At 32.7% G+C, this 19,032-nt stretch overlaps 1 protein-coding gene and 1 pseudogene across 5 annotated transcripts in view; both read right to left on the bottom strand.

Moving 5' to 3' along the window:
- The window catches only part of NRG3 (neuregulin 3), a 990,054-nt gene that overhangs the window by 185,541 nt on the left and 785,481 nt on the right, over nt 1–19,032 (bottom strand). The gene's annotated exons all lie outside the window — the stretch shown is intronic.
- Nucleotides 6,422–6,540, bottom strand: LOC120610203 (uncharacterized; annotated as a pseudogene).

Raw genomic sequence — 19,032 nt, 5'->3', positions numbered from 1 at the left:
CTAGCACCCTTTGTTTTACCCTAATTCACCACAATTAAATGTATTAAGATCCTTGCATGATCTTTCACTGCTATCCAGGAGCCATGTATAAATCTTTGGATCATCAATTCAAGAATTTTTGCCCTACAATTAGCAAGATATTAGTCCTTCTGCTAGACCAGACTCTCAGGGAATCTATGTCAATGTCTGACCTGATACCTTAGGAAGCAGTCACTTACTTTTATCCTTCATTCCCATAAATGTCTCACTGGGGAGACCCAAATTCCATTTTCTCTAGAGCTCTTGAATATTTCATGCCTTCACCATGGTACCCAAAGGAGAATTCTAATTTCTAATTCAGATAGCCCCAGGAAAAACAAAGAATTTCCCAATAGCTCTTCTCTCAAGAATAGTAATGATCTCAGCCTCTATTTCTTCTGTATCTGTTCTGCCCTTCTCAAATTATGGCCTACTTAGTGTCCACTTAGTGTCCATTCTGAGAACACTTGCCTGGAATATGTTCAAATTGCCAAAACACATTCCTAGTGTTTGTTTCTTTCCACCTCTTGTTTGAGATCTTCAGGTCTTCCTTTGGCACTTTCTGCTTCAAGAATGTCATTCAGCTCATCTGGCAGAGGAATCTAAGCCACCTCCTAAAGGAAACATTCTGACACAAACAAGGGGTTCCATTTGGGTTAGTCATTTTAGAAGATCATCATCATATTAGAAATTTGCAGCAAAATGTTTTCTTGGAATAGAACTTAGAGTAAAAATGTGATTTTGTCCACATTATGGTTTTGATAGAGGGATTACCACTGGGAATAGTGTTTTGTAAACTATGCTTACATTTTTGATACACCCACCCATTTTTCTAAAGCACCTGAGCAGAAAGAAACAAATGAATGTTTTGAGAGGCTTTTCTAAATCATTATAATCATTAAAATTTAAAACTTTCACATTTATAATTTAACGTAGTTAAAATACTATGCATATTCATGCTGCTATATAATTTTCATATTTTAAAAAGGATGTAAATAAAACAAAAAAGAATAATATAATGACTCATCGTTATTCCATTCATTAAAGAACCAGAGTTCATGGTTGCTTTATATAGATTTATATCCTATACTAAGTGCAGAATGTTTCATTTTTTAAAAATCCTGATATTGCTAAATTACAATCTCTGGATTAGAACTGAAGGCTGGGTCTGCATCATGTTATAAATTAAATGGTTCGTATCAAGCAAAACAACTTGTTCATCAAAGGAATTTTATAATTCTGAAGCATTGTGTTATTTACATGTGCATGAGTATGTGTACAAAAAAATGTTACTTTTGGTTGTATTCATACAATTCAGAGAGAATTATATCAATCCACACTTAACAAAGGAGAAAAGAGAGACTCAAGTTTTTATTTACACTCGTAATTTTCATACTTCTGACTTTCCAGAGCTGGAATTTAAAATTTAATTTTCTAATTTTGGTCTACTGCTCTTTACTTCATTTTGAAGAATAAATATCTATCAAGATCAACAATCCAACTCACATATATCCTAAATAAATATCACAGTGGTAAGAGCTATTTTACTATTACATTATATATAAAGAAAATGTATTCCAAAATACCTTTCACTATTGAAATACTTTTTCAAAATTCAGAAAATTATTTAAAGTTATTTTAAAATTGACAGTTGTTATGATTTGAATGTTTGTGTTCCCTCTCAAATTCACATGTTGAAGTCTTAATGTGAAATGTGATGGTATTAAGAGGTGGGGCCTTTAGGAGGTGTTTAAGTCATGAGAGTGGAGTCCTATTGAAAAGTTTAATGCTTTATAAAAGAGCTCACAGTATTCCTTAGCCCCTTCAAATATGTAAGGACACAACTAGAAGTCTGCAGCCTGGAAGAGGAACCTTATCCAATGATGTTTGTTCTCTGATCTTAAACTTCCAGCCTCCAGAATGTAAGAAATAAATTTATGATTTTTATAAGCTAACAGTCTGTGGTATTTTGCTACAGTAGCCTAACAGGACTAAGACAACAGTCACAACTCAGCTCAGAATACATTAGAATGCACATTTAAAATTTAAGCCAAATGATTAAGCTCTTTTGAAAGTATGTTTTCTCAAGTTATCAGCCAATATTGGTGGCAAGTATGTAAACCGAGATTTAGAATATATGGAACATAAATTTCTGTACTTGTGTTTGAGGTACTCTAGGGTAAAACCATGAAGAAAGAAACCACATTCAAATTATGTAATATCCTAGTGTGTTATGCATCAAAAATTAGAATTATCTCAAAAAAAATAAAACCCATAATTCTTGGTAATAATAATCCAATCTCTAAAGATATTTATTTCCATTTTCTCTATGTGTTAAAATGTTCAGAATAATCTAAATACGATTTGGAGCATTTCATTTTTAGTCCTCAAATACTGACAAATATGATAAAAAAGTACTTCTTCAATTTCGATGGTTAGAATGTCAGTTTTATTAGTGATTGCTTCTTAAAGTATAGGATCTTAAATACATTTAAGACAACAGTTATATACATGTTTCATTCTGTTCCATGGTCAAAATGCTTGAGAGTTAAGTTTAAATTTGGGAGTGAACTTGAATTTCAGAAATGTAGGTACTCAATAGCAAAAGCCATTTCCAATCTTGCAACATGAATTTTATGTCAAAAGCCTTTGTCTTTGTTTTAAATGGTTTAAGAATATAGAAAATCTATTTTAATCAGATGAAAAAGATACAATGGAATTCCATTTAAAACAGAGTGAAGCAATTTATATCATTAAAATACTTCATGATATTAAATGCTATTAATAAAAAATAGTTTTTAACAAATGCGTTGTGTGCATAAATTCAGAGAATGATGCCAAACACTATGGGTTAAAAAAAGAATATTTTCTTTGGATGCTTGAAAAGATGGGAATCTGCAATAACCTGTTGCCAAGTGGGCTATTAACATGGAATTTAAAATCTCTAGAATAATTTCTGCTAAAGATGGGGAATTGACTACATCCATATGTTTTCTTTCCTTCCTGAGACCCAACGAATATAAGTATAAAAATCAACTGGTTATAAATCTATAACAAACAAGAGATTGGTAAAGAACTGTCAGAGTATAAGAAATTTCTACAAATTCTGGAAGGCAAAAAGTCCATAGAAAAGTAGTTAACTATTGTGCTGTGATGGAGGAAGTGGCAATGTGTGACACAATTAAGAAGTGAGACAGTGTCTTCAGTAAAACCACAAAGAGAATTGGGACTAAAAAAGTGCCTGGCACACAGGAGAGTATGAGGAAGACCTGTAACTCAACACATACTGGTGGAGAGTGAGGGGTAAATACTATGCATGGAACTGGAAACATGCCCAGCTCTGTTCCCTAACTCCTGACTCAGAAGAGTCAACAGCCAAGTCTCTAACCCTTACACAGATGGGAAGGCAATTTTATAGAGAAATTGTGACTCCAATGACATCTGACATATGGGAGCATCCAGAATGACACCAACTCCAAGTCAAGAATCCTAAAATGAAGACTCCAAGGTGACCAGAACTACACACTTACACAGAGCTCCAACTGAGCTTCTCATGCTTTGCTCTCAAATATAAACAGAGGGTGTGTGTGTGAGAGAGAGATGATTCACAGAGATCACAGAGACTGTTCATAGAAAATAAGAAAGTATCATATTATCAGTAGTAATATCCTTAGAGATATTCAAAAAATATCATTAATTTAATGCGGTAAAATTCCTGGGGAAAGGAATAATCAGTGTACCTGAGAGATCTCTTAGAGAATTAAATGTGTTTAAAATAGAGATTAAATTGTGTTTAATCTTAGAGATTAAAGTGTGTTTAAAATAAAAAGAATTAATAAGAGAAGGAACATAAGGAAATCTGCCAATAAAAAAAGAAAATAGGCAAAGATTGGGAAAAGATGCAAAAAAAATAACAAGATTTAGAAAATCAACCCAGGAAGTTCAATAGCCAACCAACAGAACTTTAAGAATGAGAAAACAGAAAATAAAAACTGGAGAGAAGAAAATTATCCAGAAAATAATAAAATATGTTTCACAGAACAGAAACACTCAAATCTTTAAATTATAAGAATCCATCAAAAGTAATTTAAAAAGACCCCAGCAAGCATTATAATAGAATAAAGCATAATCACACACACTAGTACTCAATAAATGTCTGCCCCTTCTTTAGCCAAAAGAGGGAAAACAAAACTTCGAACAGAAACACAAAAAAATCAGAAAATGACATATGCAACCCAGGACAACAGTGATGGTAAATCCCAGGAGGACTGCTGGGCAACAGATTGAGAGGTACAGAAGGATTGCTGGAGACAGAGGGCTACAGGAGAAAATGAAAATAACTGGTCACTAGGGAAGCTGGAGATGTGGGAATTAACAGACCTGTTTGAAACTTCAGAAAACCCAAAAGGTCTACAGAAAGTAAATACTCTACTTGGCTTTGCAGTAGACAATATATTAGCACAATAGGTGAATACTCTTCACATTTCCAAAATATACTCATAAATATGGTAAGGAAGACATGATGAGAGTTACAGAACATTTAAGTGTTAGCAAAAAAAGCAGAAATGAGAAGACAGAAAAGCAGAGGAAAGATGAAGAAAAAGATAAGCTGCTAGTATCATTATTTAATAAAGTGAGTAGTCAAATGTACAATCTGAATGATGAATATACTTATTCACATTAATATATACTTACATGTATACATACATTTTACCTTTTTCCAGCTTTATTGTGTTAAGAATGACAGATAAAATTGTATATAATTAAATATACAGTTTGCTATTTTGATGTATTGTGAAATAATCAACATAATCAAGGTAATTAATATATTCATCACTTCATATAGTTAACTATTTTTCATGGTTGTCTGTTTGGTAAAAACACAATGAATAAGTCCTGGATATCTAAGTACAGCAATGTGGCTATAGTTAATGATACTGTCTTCTATACTTGAAACTTGCTAAGAGGGTCATATTAAGTGTTCTCATATATTTTTCTTTAATTACATGAAGGCTATCAGTGGATTACTTGATATAAATTTATTATCAGAAGAAGAGGGGGTAGTTTATGAAGAGCTTTACTAAAAGAGAACTATATCCTGATCCCCAACTCCACCACCAAGACCATATTATTGGTATGGGATAAGGGGGCAATGTTGCACTAGAACATTTAGACCTATATTTAAATCAGCTGCTCCCCTATTAACCAACCTCAAGCAAATTATGAAATCTGTCTTCATCTTTAAACTAAACTATTGCTAAGGTTAATTTCCATTCAATGTAAGCAACTCTGGAAGAAAGTGTATAATGAGTGTTGTTTTTCTAAATCTTTAATTGGTTGTGGTCATTTTGTTCACGTTTAGCCTTTTCAATCTTCAGTATCCACATTAAAAATCAGCATCACAATAAAAATGAATGATCCATTGAAAAACAAAACAAAAACCTAGCAACAAATGTTTTTCCTGTTTTGGAAAATGGTTGTTGCCTGCCATTTACTTTTATATATTCACAATAAAATTTTTTAAAGTAAATTTTGATTCACTGTCTATCAAGAAAATATCAACAAATGTATTAAAATAACTACTTTTAGCAAACTCTAAAGCCTTCATCATACTTTGCATTCAGGAGTAATTTCACTGGAACTGTGGGCTCATATATCAAAAGAGCATTTAAAGTGAGATTTTTGTTCAAAGAAATAGGCACATCAAAGCAATTGAATAGGAAGTAATCATGTCTAACTTCTACAAAGCAGTATTATCCTTTCTAAAATGAAAACCTTAAACACACAAAATCTGGGTTGAAATCAAATCTTAAATTAAATTTTATTACTTAGAGATGACTTGCTATGTCAGTTAAGAGGTGACATTTCAAAATAATTTTAAAAATCATGTTCAGGTAGATGATATTTATTCATTCCACAAACTAAAATTCAACCTAAAAACCTTGTTCTATATTACAAGAAAGTAAACTTTTTACTCATACCATAATTGTTAGTATTTTATCTCAGAATACTAAGTTCCTTCAATAATAATTTTCACTCAGAGGAAACTGGCATGAGGAAAAGAGAAGAATCGAATTAATTAATGAATTGATAGTCTGGCATGGCTTTTACTTTACCTTTATTGTATCTTCCTTTCTTAAGCTCTACCTTTCCAAATATTAGGGGAAATATTTGTTATTTCCCCCAATAAGAAGTTATCATTTAATGAATGATGATTTGTTTTAATTTCTGAGTTATTAGCATCCTTTATTTTATTTATTTATTTATGTATTAGCATCCTTTATTTTATTTATTTATTTTATTAATTATTATTATTATTTTTTTAGGTGAAGCAACCCTTTGTTGACCTCACAGATTGTAAGAACTTTGTCAGCTTACAATCCCTTATTTTTTTTATTTTTTACGCCTATAGCACCTCGTCTTCCTAAGTGGTCTCCCATCCAAGTACTAACCAGGCCCAACCCTGCTTATCTTCTGAGATCAGATGGGATCGGGCTTATTCAGGGTAGTATGGCCATAGACCTATTAACATCCTTTAGTTTGTATTCCCTTACTACCTGTGAGGTCAAATAACTTGTTTTAATTTTATTCTCCATGTATTTCTTTGCAATTTTTCCATTATAATTTCAACATGTGCATCATGCTGAAATATGACTCCCTTCTATCCAGATTATATTTTCAAATTGTTTTAATTACTTATGTTATTTTTTCATTTTATCATATGTAAAGCTTTAATTTCTTGAAATTTATTTCGTGTAAATTGTGAGAAAAATGATCTGATTTTACTTTTTTCTTTATAAGTGGTTAGACAGCCCCAATATTAAATAATGCTCAATAATTCTCAATAACTTAAAATAACACTCAAGTTCTAATTTTTGTATGCACTGGGTTATGTTCTGGAAACAAGAAAGATACTATTCATTATTTTTTTAAATTAAATAATTTGTGACTTTTCACACATTTATTCTGATGAACTTTAAAATAGTTCATCAAGTCCATCCTCAAAATAAAGGTTTATTAAAATTGTATTGAATTTACCAATTTCTTTTGCAAACATCTCCCTCTTTACAATATTGATAATCTGAAATTGGAACAAACTGAACATGGTAGTAGGCAGTGTAATTTAAATGACACTTAGTCATATATTACGTTTTCAAAACCAGGGACACATTAGGACTCTTTTTTGTTATAAATCAATCTCTCTCAAGCATTTTTCTATGTGTAAAATACTGTAAAAAGTGTATTCAGGGAGGGCCTACATTTTTAACAGAGGCAGATACAGAAGCAAATACAGAAGTAGAGAGACAGATGTTTGTTCTTTAACCAACAATAAAAAAAAACTATCTCTCTCTCTTCATTTATCGCTCCCTCTTCTCCTTCCATTTCTCTCACAACACACAGCCAATAGTTGTTGTTGTTGTTGTTGTTTTTTAAACATATAGCTTCTGCAAATTTCTTATAATATCTGTTATGGACTGCATGTTTGTGTTCTTCCAACATTCATACCTTGAAACCCTAATCCCCACCATGAGGATAATTGAAGATGGGACTTTTTGGAGTAATTAGGTGATGAGGGAGAACCCTCATGTTGGGATTAGTGCCCTCAGAAGAAGAGACACCAGAGAGCTTGCTTTTCTCCCTTTGAGGGTATAAGGAGAACGCTGCCTTCAGCAAACCAGAAAGAGAGCCTTCTCTAAAAACTGCATCTGCCAGCACTTCGATCTTGGACTTTCCAGACTCCAGAACTGTGAGGGGAAAAAATGTTTGTCATTTAAAACAGTGGTCCCCAACCTTTTTGGCACCAGGAACCAGTGCTCCTATGAGACTCTAATGTCTGATGATCTGAGATGGAGCTGAGGCAGTGATGCTAGCTTTGGAGAGTGACTGCAAATACAAATCAAGCCTCGCTCCCTTGCCTGCTGCTCACCTGCTATGTGTCCCGGTTCCTAACAGACCTCGGACTAGTACTGGTTCATGGCTTGGGAGTTAAGGATTCCTTGTTTAGAGTACCCAGTCTATGATAAATTGTTATAGCTGACTGAGCAGACTAAAACACTATCTTATAATTTCTATTCTTAGATTTTTCTGATTTTGTATTGCTTTTATAAAAGGAAACTCTTTTTCTATCATATCACAGTAGTCCCCCTTTATTCATGGTTTCATTTACCTTCAGTCAACCATGGTCTGAAAACATTAAATGGAAAATTCTAGACATAAACAACTCATAAATTTTAAATTATGCATCACTCTGAGTAGCATGAAGAAATCATGCACCATTCTACTCCATCTAGCCCAGGATGTGAAACATTCCTTTTTTCAGAACAGAGGTTCCTAACTCCTGGGTTGTGGACCGGTACCTATCCAGGGCCTGTTAGGAATTGGGCCACACAGCAGGAGGTGAGTGGCGGGCGAGGGAGATCAGCTTCATCTATATTTGCAGCTGCTCCCCATCGCTACCATCACCCACTCAGCTCCACCTCAGATCATCAGGCATTAGATTCTCATAGGAGCACTGGTCCCTGGTACCAAAAGGTTGGTTTAGATTATCCATGCTGTATATGCTACCCACCAGTTATTCACTTAGTACAGTCTTGGTTATCATATTGACTGTCATGGTTCTCATAGTGTTTATATTCACATGACCTTCATTTTACTTAACAATGGCCTGAAAACAGGAGTAGTGGTGCTGACAGTTTGAATATGTGAAAGGAAAGCTGTAGATTTTAGCACAAGTATGTATGTATAGGAAAAAATATAGTTTATGTTTAGAATATATAGAGTTTGGTACTTTCTGTAGGTTTAGGCATCCACTGGCGATCTTAGAACATATGCCCTATGAGAAGATGGTGACTACTGTATATATTTTCTAGAAATATAATGTAACATATTCAAGCTGCATATATAATTTTAAATTTTCTAGTAGCCACATTAAAAAGGAACTCATGAATTAATTTTGTTAATATATTTAATTTAATGTATCCACATTTGTATAATTTCAACATATAATCAAAATTTAGAAAGTAGAATGAGATTTTACTTTTTTTCATACTAAGTCTTTGAATTCCAGTATGTATTTTATACTTATAGTAGCTATATTTTGCATGCTCAGTAGCCACATGTAGCTAGTGGCTACCACACTGGACAGCTCAGATATAAGAAATGAAATGATTTTTGTAAGAAGATTTTATAAATCATCCACCACATTGAACATACAAAATATATCTAATTGTTTCTTATTTATCTTGGCTTTTCCAGGTAGAAAAAAATTAAACATATATATAGACAATGTTCTTTATTATTATATTAATTGCTTTGGCTATTGTGGATACTGTGGTTTCCGTTCTAGATCCACAATAAAGTAAGTAGAGCAAGTGAATCACAACCTTTTTGTTGGTGGAGGGTCTTGCCTTCAAGGATCTTGCCTTCAATTTGTAAAAAACACATCTATGAAGCACAATAAAATGAGGTATGCCTATACTTTTTTTGGAATGAGCCTTACATGGTCATGGCATAATAAACTTTTAATATACTCCAAGATTCATTCTCTCTACATGATCAGTTTTTGTGTTCCCCAAGTCTCAGGTAGGTGTGGTTATCCTTTGATCAGTGCATTGATTCTTGCCCATTGAATATCCTTTGATATTCAATGGGCAAGAATCAATTATCACATAAATGCTACGATTGACAGAGGACATGTTGGCAATAACTTATTGTAAGAACCAAATGCAATTCAGAGAACTTAGGCACTCATTTTAAAATTAAGACAGGCATTTCTGGAACTTGTAAGATTGTATACATCCAAAATGTTTTGGACTTTCTATAATGCGCAATGGTTTACTTGAATCATGTGCACTCTTACATTAATTAACAGTTCTTGGAGTAAGTCTTAAAATTTCTATAATGTGTAACATTAAATGCGTTAATTATTTAGAACTTCATATAATGCATACAAGCATTTATAAAATACGCATGCATTTATGAGTGTCTTAAAAGTAAGTTTTTGAAAGTAAACAAAATATGACTTTAACATATCACTTAGTTTTAAAAATTTGGATGGAAGTTTTTCTACCAATTATGTGTTTCTAAGTATTTTATATAAAAATATGTTTTATTTTTGTTAGGTTAATTAAAACTAATATTGTAGAAGTATAAAATCTGTAAAACATAAATAACTTAGGTGGAAATTAAGGAAACAGAGAAAAATTAACGCCTAGAAAAAAGCAAAAACTAATCAGCTGATAAAACTACTATGACAAGCAGCAAGCTTTGATTGACATGGAAGAATTTGACACAGGAAATAGTTCTAACCGTAACTTCCCTAGTGGAATATATTGAGGACAAGAATTGAATCGCTGAATAAGGATTATTTTATTAACTATTCTTTTCATTCCTTAGACACACACACACACACACACACACACACACGCATACATTTCAATATAGCTGCATCATCGATCTTAAGTGAGATTGGTTTCAATGTTTAATTAATTGCTGTCATCATCAGATTTAATATTAGGTTTGTGTTAACCTTAAAAAATTAATTGGGTTTTTATTCTATATCCTATGCTTCAAAATAAATACAATGACATGGAATAATTATTAAAAACTTGAGGACTGATAAAATTTTCAAAGATTTTTATTTCACATTCTTAAAATTTAATATTTAATTTCATGACTTGTTTTATCCTTTTTTTTCCTCGTTCATCATGAGAATTAGAAAACTTTTACTAATTCATAGCCATTTTCATAATTTTAATCTAATATTTTTACTTTAAAAATACTTATAAACATATCACTTATATTTTCTTCATTGTTTTGTAAATCATTGTTTCATTTTATTATTGAAATTTTCATAGAACCAAACTGATTTGTTTCTTTATTTTATATAATATATTGGTTTAGTCTTTTGAAATTTTTGACTTTTTATTTTCTCTTTAAATTTTTTTGTGGTTTCTTAAATATATATATATATATGTATATATATATATATATATTACTTAGAATATAGCATTTCTTTCTCAGATTTTTAGTCTGAATACATTTTCAACAGAATTTCTAAAGGATGATTGTCAATTGTTATAATTTTCTAATTGGCCTATATTCGTAGCTTTGATTTCCAATTTGAGCCCATGGTAATTTAGAATTTTGTTTTAATTGAAAGTAGTTGATTTTTTGTTGTTGTTGTTAATCTGCCTTTGTTTCTAGTTTTATTGCACTATGGTCATAAATGGTAGTATAAGTCTAAATTTTCTTATATGGGCACCCAATCTCTCCAGTGCTCTTTATTAAATTTTTCTTCTAGTTCTTAGAGTGCCTATGCTTCTAAATAAACTGTTACATAACATTTGAAACTGTTGAGAATGGAATATTTTTGTTCAATTTGCAATACACATTTAGTTTACATTAATAATATATGTTAGAATGTGTATGACTTTGCCATGTAAAAATTGCTATCATAAAAACAGAAAATTATGTAAAAATATTCATAAAGACTTACTAAAATTATATTTCTTAATTGGTTATAGTTATATATAGGTAAGCTTTGTCTTTTGGATGCTGATTTGATTAATTCTCTTTAGTTTTGATATTCTCCATATTTTCTTGAATTTTCTAAGTAGATAAAGTATAGCCTCTGCGATTAAGAATAATATAATTTTACTTCATTCTTTACAATCTATTTCTCTTTTTCCATTATTAGTTATTAGTCTTGTTAGAAACTCTAATATTAAGTTGGATGACAGAGGTGATAGTGTTATTTTGCCTTTTTTCTTTATTTTATTATTTATTTTAATTATATTTCATTATGATTAGGAGTGATTTTTTTTCTCTTCCTTCGTATTTAGTTTTCTACTCAATTTTTTTTTAAATCTGAAAGCTTCCTCATATTTTTCCTTCAAGTTTTGCATATCTTTTCTTTTTCAGAGCTCTCTTACATGTTCCTCATGGAATCTCTGACATGCATTCTGAGTTGATTTACATTTGCTAACACTCTTTCATGGAAGATTTCATTAATATGCCTTTTGTTTGTTTGTTTGTTTGTTTGAATTTTTCCTGTGATAGCACTAGCATCATGCTTTACTCTTAGGGAATATACCCTTGATTGTGGGTATCTCTATGGGAAAATTTCTTACTTGCCTTTCCTGGGGCCCTCGGTTATGGAAGAGCTTATGTGCTACTTTATCAGCTCAGACCAGTTTCCCACACGATGTGGTGAGAGTAAGTTCAAACTCCAGACCACAGCCAAGTGCTTATGTTTGACTTTTTCTTCTTGCAAGATCTGGAGAGTTAACCCTGATTCTATGCTACAAATGAGAGCATTAGATGAAGTTTTTTCTAGTCTTCATTTTACATGATAGACATTACTCCCAGACTCCCGGCTTTAGCCCCCAAACTCATTTACAGCTGCTCATTCACATGTGACACCTGGAGTTTTCTCTTTATGTTTTGCGCATACTATTTCCTTTCTTCCTCCCCTTCCTTTCCTTCCCTTCTCTCTCCCTCCCTCCTTCCCTCCCATTTTTCTTTCAAGAACAAATCTGTATTATTACAATTGATTTTAATTTTCGAGTGATAAGAATGTATTGAAAGGATTTTTGTCAATTAGAGTTGGTACTCTTGGTTAGGAGTCTCCTTTGCCCCAGGGACTTGTGTGCCTATGTGTGTTACCCCAAATTTACTGGAATTTTACTCCTCATCACATTGGTACCATCATTGGTGCCCCTATTTCATGAGTGCCACCTGTGCCAAGAGTAAACCAGGAACACTATGAGCAGGATCTCCATGATGTAAGTACTCTGTTATCTGACGGACTTTTAAAAGGTTTTTGTAAAATACATAACACCTCTCTATCCTCATGGCATATTCTTGTTTTCATTCATTTCTGCTGTTGGTTAAAGATGTTAATGTGGCTTGCCTAGGGGTAGAGGTGGTCTCTTTCACTTAAACAAGACATTTAAAAAAAATAGGTCAGCCCTTTGCCAAAACCAATCTTACCTGCGTAGTAGTCTATAAGTTTCTCTCTATATACGAAACATATGAAAGACAGCTTTTCATTAGTTTTCCATGCTTTTAGAAGTGCTTCTCTTGCTCTGTTCTTTGCCACTGCAAGATGAATTTGGGAAGCGGTAGAATAGATAGCTTCAGGTTGCAGACTTGAATCTTCATCAATGAGAAGGTAAGGGAGAATAATCAGGAATGACTAGATTCCCTTCTGTTAAAACCCTGAAATATTGCAAATTTTTATTCTAGTTTTAATGAATATAGAGGGGGGAGGTTGAGTTTCATAATTTGCAGTGGGTTTTCTTATATTTATTCATATTTTAAATATTTTTGTGTTAAAAGGGATAATTTGTATTCACAGAAGTGTTCTCTTCCCTACTTTTTTCTCTCTAGATATCTTTCCTCTTATATTTCATGACTCATAAAAACACTTCTCTATATACTGATCTGGTCATTTATAATTTGGAAAAATGTTTGACTTTTGGTTTTAATTTTTAAAACTCATTTTCAGATCAGATGTTCTGAAAATTTCCTTATCTGAAAGTGTCATCCAAGGGTATGTCCAACCCTGAGCATTAAAAACACTTGAAAAAAAACAGATACAGGGAGTTGACCAGAGCATTAAGGTTAACCTCAAGTAAGACAATAAAAGCAGGATCAAGCTTGTAACCTTCAGCAATCTCCCTTCCACTTCTACTATAGTAAATCAAAGCTATTTCATTTCGACATGAGTATGAAAAACCATTTGAGGTGAAATAATTTCAGTTTTGTCCAAGTTGGCTTCACTGACACTATTAACACAGAGAAAGACTGAAAATAAATTAATTTGGAGAGATTTACAGTTCTAGAAATGAAGATCCTTACTAATTTTAATTAAGCCAAAAACCTCTAATAGAATTAAAATTCAAACTCAATAAGAACTAAATTTAATTAAAATCAATTTAAGAAATAAAATGTGTATTTTATTAAATTAACAAAATTATTCCTTTGTTCAATAAATATTTACTGAGATTTCCTTTCTTCTGTTTCTCAATTATTCAATGCATCAAAGCACTTCCTGTGTAAGGAATGAAATGATTTCCTTCACCCTCATTTTCACACTAGCCCCCGCTGCACCTTGCTAATGAATGCAATGCTCATTTTTAGCTCTCTGCTCAAGCTTTACCTCCTTGACAAGCTCACCCCATCTTTACACATACCCTCTGTATTCCTTACTGTTATACTGTTGGTACTGATGATGTGCTCCTGCTATTATTGAAGGGCAAAAGGACAACTCTCCCACTTTGACACCAAATTCTCTCCTACTTGCCTTTTCAGGAACTTCACTTGTACAATTATTTACTCTCCCTCCATATCATCAATATCCCCTTCTTTGTCTTATTATATATTTTAACATAAAAACATGATTTTCTTTAACAAAATATACACATACACATAGAAATTTCTTACATTCACATTCTCATTCAACTACTACTTAATTTCTTGGTCTTATTTAGAGCAAATATCTTTTATTGAATTTTGTAGTGACTGCTTTTTAATTCCTTACTTTGCACTTCTCTCAATGAATTTCAGCTGTGCTTCCAACCCCATCAACCAGATGACACTATTCCTTTCAAGATCACATGTTTCCAAACCTAATTTTCAAATCTTTTGTTTTTATATTACTTCATTCCTGGATGTGATTTAAGATAGTTGGTCACTTTATCTCTTGGCTTCTGAAGGCTCAGATTGTCCTGTACTCCTTTGCGCTCTACTTATTGCTCCATTTCAGTCCGTACTTTTGGCTTTTCTACTTTGTCTCATTTCACAAAGTTAAAGAAACTTGGGACTCCCTTTTTAATTAAAAAAAATACATATTTTTAACTTTTATACTCTTTCTAAAGGATTATGTCTTCCCCCAGGACTTTAATTACTATCTATGTGCTTATGATTCACAAATCTGTAAGCCCAGACTGACCTCTCTTCAGAACTCCAGTCTCCATGTGGATAGGCATCACAAACCTTGCTGAAGCACAGCTCAATTCCTTTCAGCCTCCAGTTAGATCTGCTCATGTTATTATAGCTTCACTAGTACAAACAGCATGCATCCAATTATTCAAGCTCAACTAGAAGTTATTTCTGATTTGTATGTCCCTTGTTCTCCACATCCTTTCCATAGTTTAGCCCTGTTGACTTTATTTCCAAAGTGACATTTGCCTCTACAATATTTGGCCAGAAAAGAAATACTATTTAATGACACCCTAGTTTAAGGCAATATCTTGTCTTCTAACAGACTTCCACAATTCTGTCCTTTCCCTCTCTCCTACATTCATCATAGAAAAGCCAGAGATCTTTTAAAACTGCAAATGACATACATCGTTCTTTTACTTAAACATCTCCAATGGCTTCGAATCACAATTAGAATAAAATATAAATAACTCTCAAATCTCTACATGATCTGGTCTCTTCCTACTTAGAATTGTTGTCTTTCTCTGTCAAAACCAGGATTTCTCAACTGCAACACTACTGAAAGTTTGCCCCAGATAATTCTTTGTCGTGGGGTGCTGTCTTGTACATTGTAGGATGTCTCTAGCCACTAGATACTAAGCAACTTCCCTCCAAACAATGACAACCAAAAATGACTCCAGACATTGCCAAACATCTCTGAGAGAGCAAAATTGCTCCTGGTAGAGAAGCACTAGTCTAAAGTGATCATAGGTCCAGTTTGCCCTAGATGCTTGTTGCCTAGTTATTATTACAGCATCCCCTTTCACTCTCAAAGATGTCCTGATTAGGATGATAATTATGTAGTCACTTTAGTCTTCATCCAATATGCTCCATCATTCATTCTGACTTTTTGTGATATGTACATGTGTATGTTTTGTTTTAAGCATATCAGTTTTATCTCAAGCTTAGGGTTTTCTGCGTTTCTCTCCATGAAAGGCTCTTCCTCCTAATGCCTTTTTTTCTCTTGTTATTCAGATCTTAGTTTAAATATTTCTCTTCTCGTCAAATTCAAAGGAAGATAGCAATCCAATCATTCTCTGCTCAATTACTTCTTGTAAGCTTTTTTATTTACTTACTTCTCTATCTATTTTGAATCTACCTGTCTCCCACCCAACACAAAGACAAGAACAGATGCTTTGCCTATCTGCTTAGAACACTTGGTTCGCAGCAGGTGCTGACTGACTGACTGACTGAATGAATGAATGAATAAAAATATTTCTGAAAACTCTTGCCTCAGCAAGTTTTAGTTTTCATGTTATATATCATTATTGCATTCTGGGTGTTTACTTCATAGCACTTTTCACAAATATTATTTAATCACTTGTTAGTGTAGTTATTTATTCTATAAGTTCTATGAGAACAGGATTTGTATCTTTATCAACTATAAAAGAGAGTATTCGTACTCCCTTGTAAAATGCACTGTTTATATATTTTACACTCACAATCAAATAAATTAGTGAATCACAGTAAATATGCAGAGAGTATATGTAGAGCATACTTGGGAAAACAAATGATCTAATTGGAAAGTTTGATATGGATGTTTCAAAATAAATACCTATTTACCCTTGAGAAGAATTTTACATTATTTTATAAAATTTCAGTCATATGTGTGGCTGTTTTCCTTTCTTTTCTCAAATGATTTTTTAAATCATGTAGGTGTTGGCCTCATCAGTAATTATAAATGATAGAAAATGTGTGCTTACTTAATTCTTTACTTTGAATTCTCCTTGCAAATATAATCTAATACTTTTTCCATTGTTTGATATTACATGAGAATATAGAAGAAGTTCACCTTTAATTTGTCAGGAAACCACTAACACACTAACACGTGCCATAGAAAGACTTGCTGCCCTCATTTGCTTCTGCCCTCAAAGAGCCTCCGAGTTAATGTCATACAATCAGTATCACATTTGCTTCTGAGTGAGCCATTTTCCATTGACAATTGGTTATTTTCCTCCTAGGTTTACTAAAACTATACTACTTTAATGATAAAAGCAGTTGGCAGAGACCTGTAAACATAGGTTCAAAAACATAAAAATTTACATCTCAAAGGGAAAATATGCAAAGACCAAAAGAAGGATTGAATTGGGGTGGGAGAAAGGGTTTCCAGGACAAGCAGAAAACCAAGAAAGAATTTGCCTGGTATTTGAAGATATTGATATAAAGTTATTTATAATTAAGACAAAATAGAATCAATCAGCATGCTTATTATAAGCATATTCTCTGTCAGGGAGAAGGAACTTTTGTAGGGAAGGCTGAACAGATATTAGAGAGCATCTGTTGAGGTACAGAATGATTGATAGAGAATATATAAGTACAGATGAGTTCTAGGGTCCCAGGCTGATTGGATTATATCCCAGATTCTGAGAGAACTTGGCCTGAGATCTGATCCACCATCTGCTTTCTTTGAGGATTTGGAAAATGGAAAACAAACAATGCATTTTCACTTTTAGAGAAAGGATATGTAGAGAGTGAGTCCTTAGACAATAAATCAATGAACATGCTAAATACAACAGCAAAGTACAAATGTACATTTATGAAATATTTGTCAATACTAAAAAGTTGAAGATGTTGACATCACGAAGGGACAACTCAGGTTAATAAAGAAAAAGTAAAGTCAAATTCACCTAATTTCTTTCTCTGATTGCAATACTAAATTGAAAGATTAGAAAAATGTGGAATAAATGCGATACATACACCCATCATATGCTTTAGGACAAGAAGAAAATAAAGTATGTATCAAATTTTGTTCTATGAAATACAATCTGGGATTGTTTATTATATGGAGTAATTCATTAATGGTGAAATGGTTTTCTCCATCTTATCAGATATTTCTCTTTCCAGTCTTTCTTAAATTTCCTTTGGTTGATGGAATTCTCTTTCTTCTATGAGGAATCTTCCTCTGAGGAAGCCAAGGATATCAGATTATTTCTCTCCCTGCCCTTAATGGAGCTAGTAGTGAAGCTTATGGCCTAAAGCCTCACCTAAAACTATGACTCAGCATCTTACTGCAAATTGTCAGCAATTATATCAATCTCAGAGGCTTTTGGGACAGAGAAACTGGGATAAAATTAAATTAAGTGTGAAAAATAAGAGCTATTAAATGTCCAGTAAATAGTAGATCCCTTCCCAAGGTGACCATTTGAGAAGAATATACAAACTACTATGAGATTATGGAAGGGAGCAAGTAATTCCATCAAGGGAAAATGGTAAGGACTACAAAGGCAGTATAATAAAATTTTCATGTTTAAGACAAGAAGATGAATACATCTGGCTATAGAGTTTGCTTCTGGGGACTATGCAAACTGGGGCACATGTAAAAGGAGAGTGGATTTCAAATTTTTTTTCCTTGGATGCCTCAATGACTGTCCTGAATCATGCTTGTTAGAAATGAACTAGGAAGAATCAAATTACCTGAGATATTCATGAGATATATCTTTCTACCTCTGATGACTAGTCTCCATAAAGTTCTTTTCTAAGCAGCCCAGAGTTCTTACTTGGGAAATCATTTGGTTCTCTATTAGCACACAGAAGATGCCATTTTCAATATTCTTTGTCTTGATGATAAACTTGGAGGTTGAAACATTCATTTCCAAGATTATTAATAGCAAAGTAGTCTGTACTTACACAATCGTCGGTATATTTCTGCTTATAATCATTACATATTTAGTTATTGGTATCAGTAATTTCTGATACTATACTAATATAGACCAATAACGAGTTACCTCAATAATATAAATTTTAATGTTAAGGTAATATATATTTGCTTTATAAAATAAAACATCCTAAAAATTAGAAAGATAGAGGGATGTTATAAAGTGAATGATACTATATATGATCATGGGATTGATCTTTGGATCACAAGGTAGTTGCCAATTAACTGGGATTAAGGTTTGTCCATTGGAAATGTTGGCAAGTCTTCCTCTTGGTTATGAAAGGGCAAGAGAAGTACTTGGAATGCCACTTCCAGAAGCAAGGCAATCTTTCTTTCTTTCTCTCTTTCTCTTTCTCTCACCATCTCTTTCTTTT

This window comes from Pteropus medius, unplaced genomic scaffold (genome assembly GCF_902729225.1).
Source record: "Pteropus medius unplaced genomic scaffold, Ma_sr-lr_union100, whole genome shotgun sequence".
NCBI lineage: Eukaryota > Metazoa > Chordata > Mammalia > Chiroptera > Pteropodidae > Pteropus > Pteropus medius.
The sequence above is the reverse complement of the archived record's forward strand: the minus strand, read 5'-3'. Positions and strand labels throughout refer to the sequence as shown.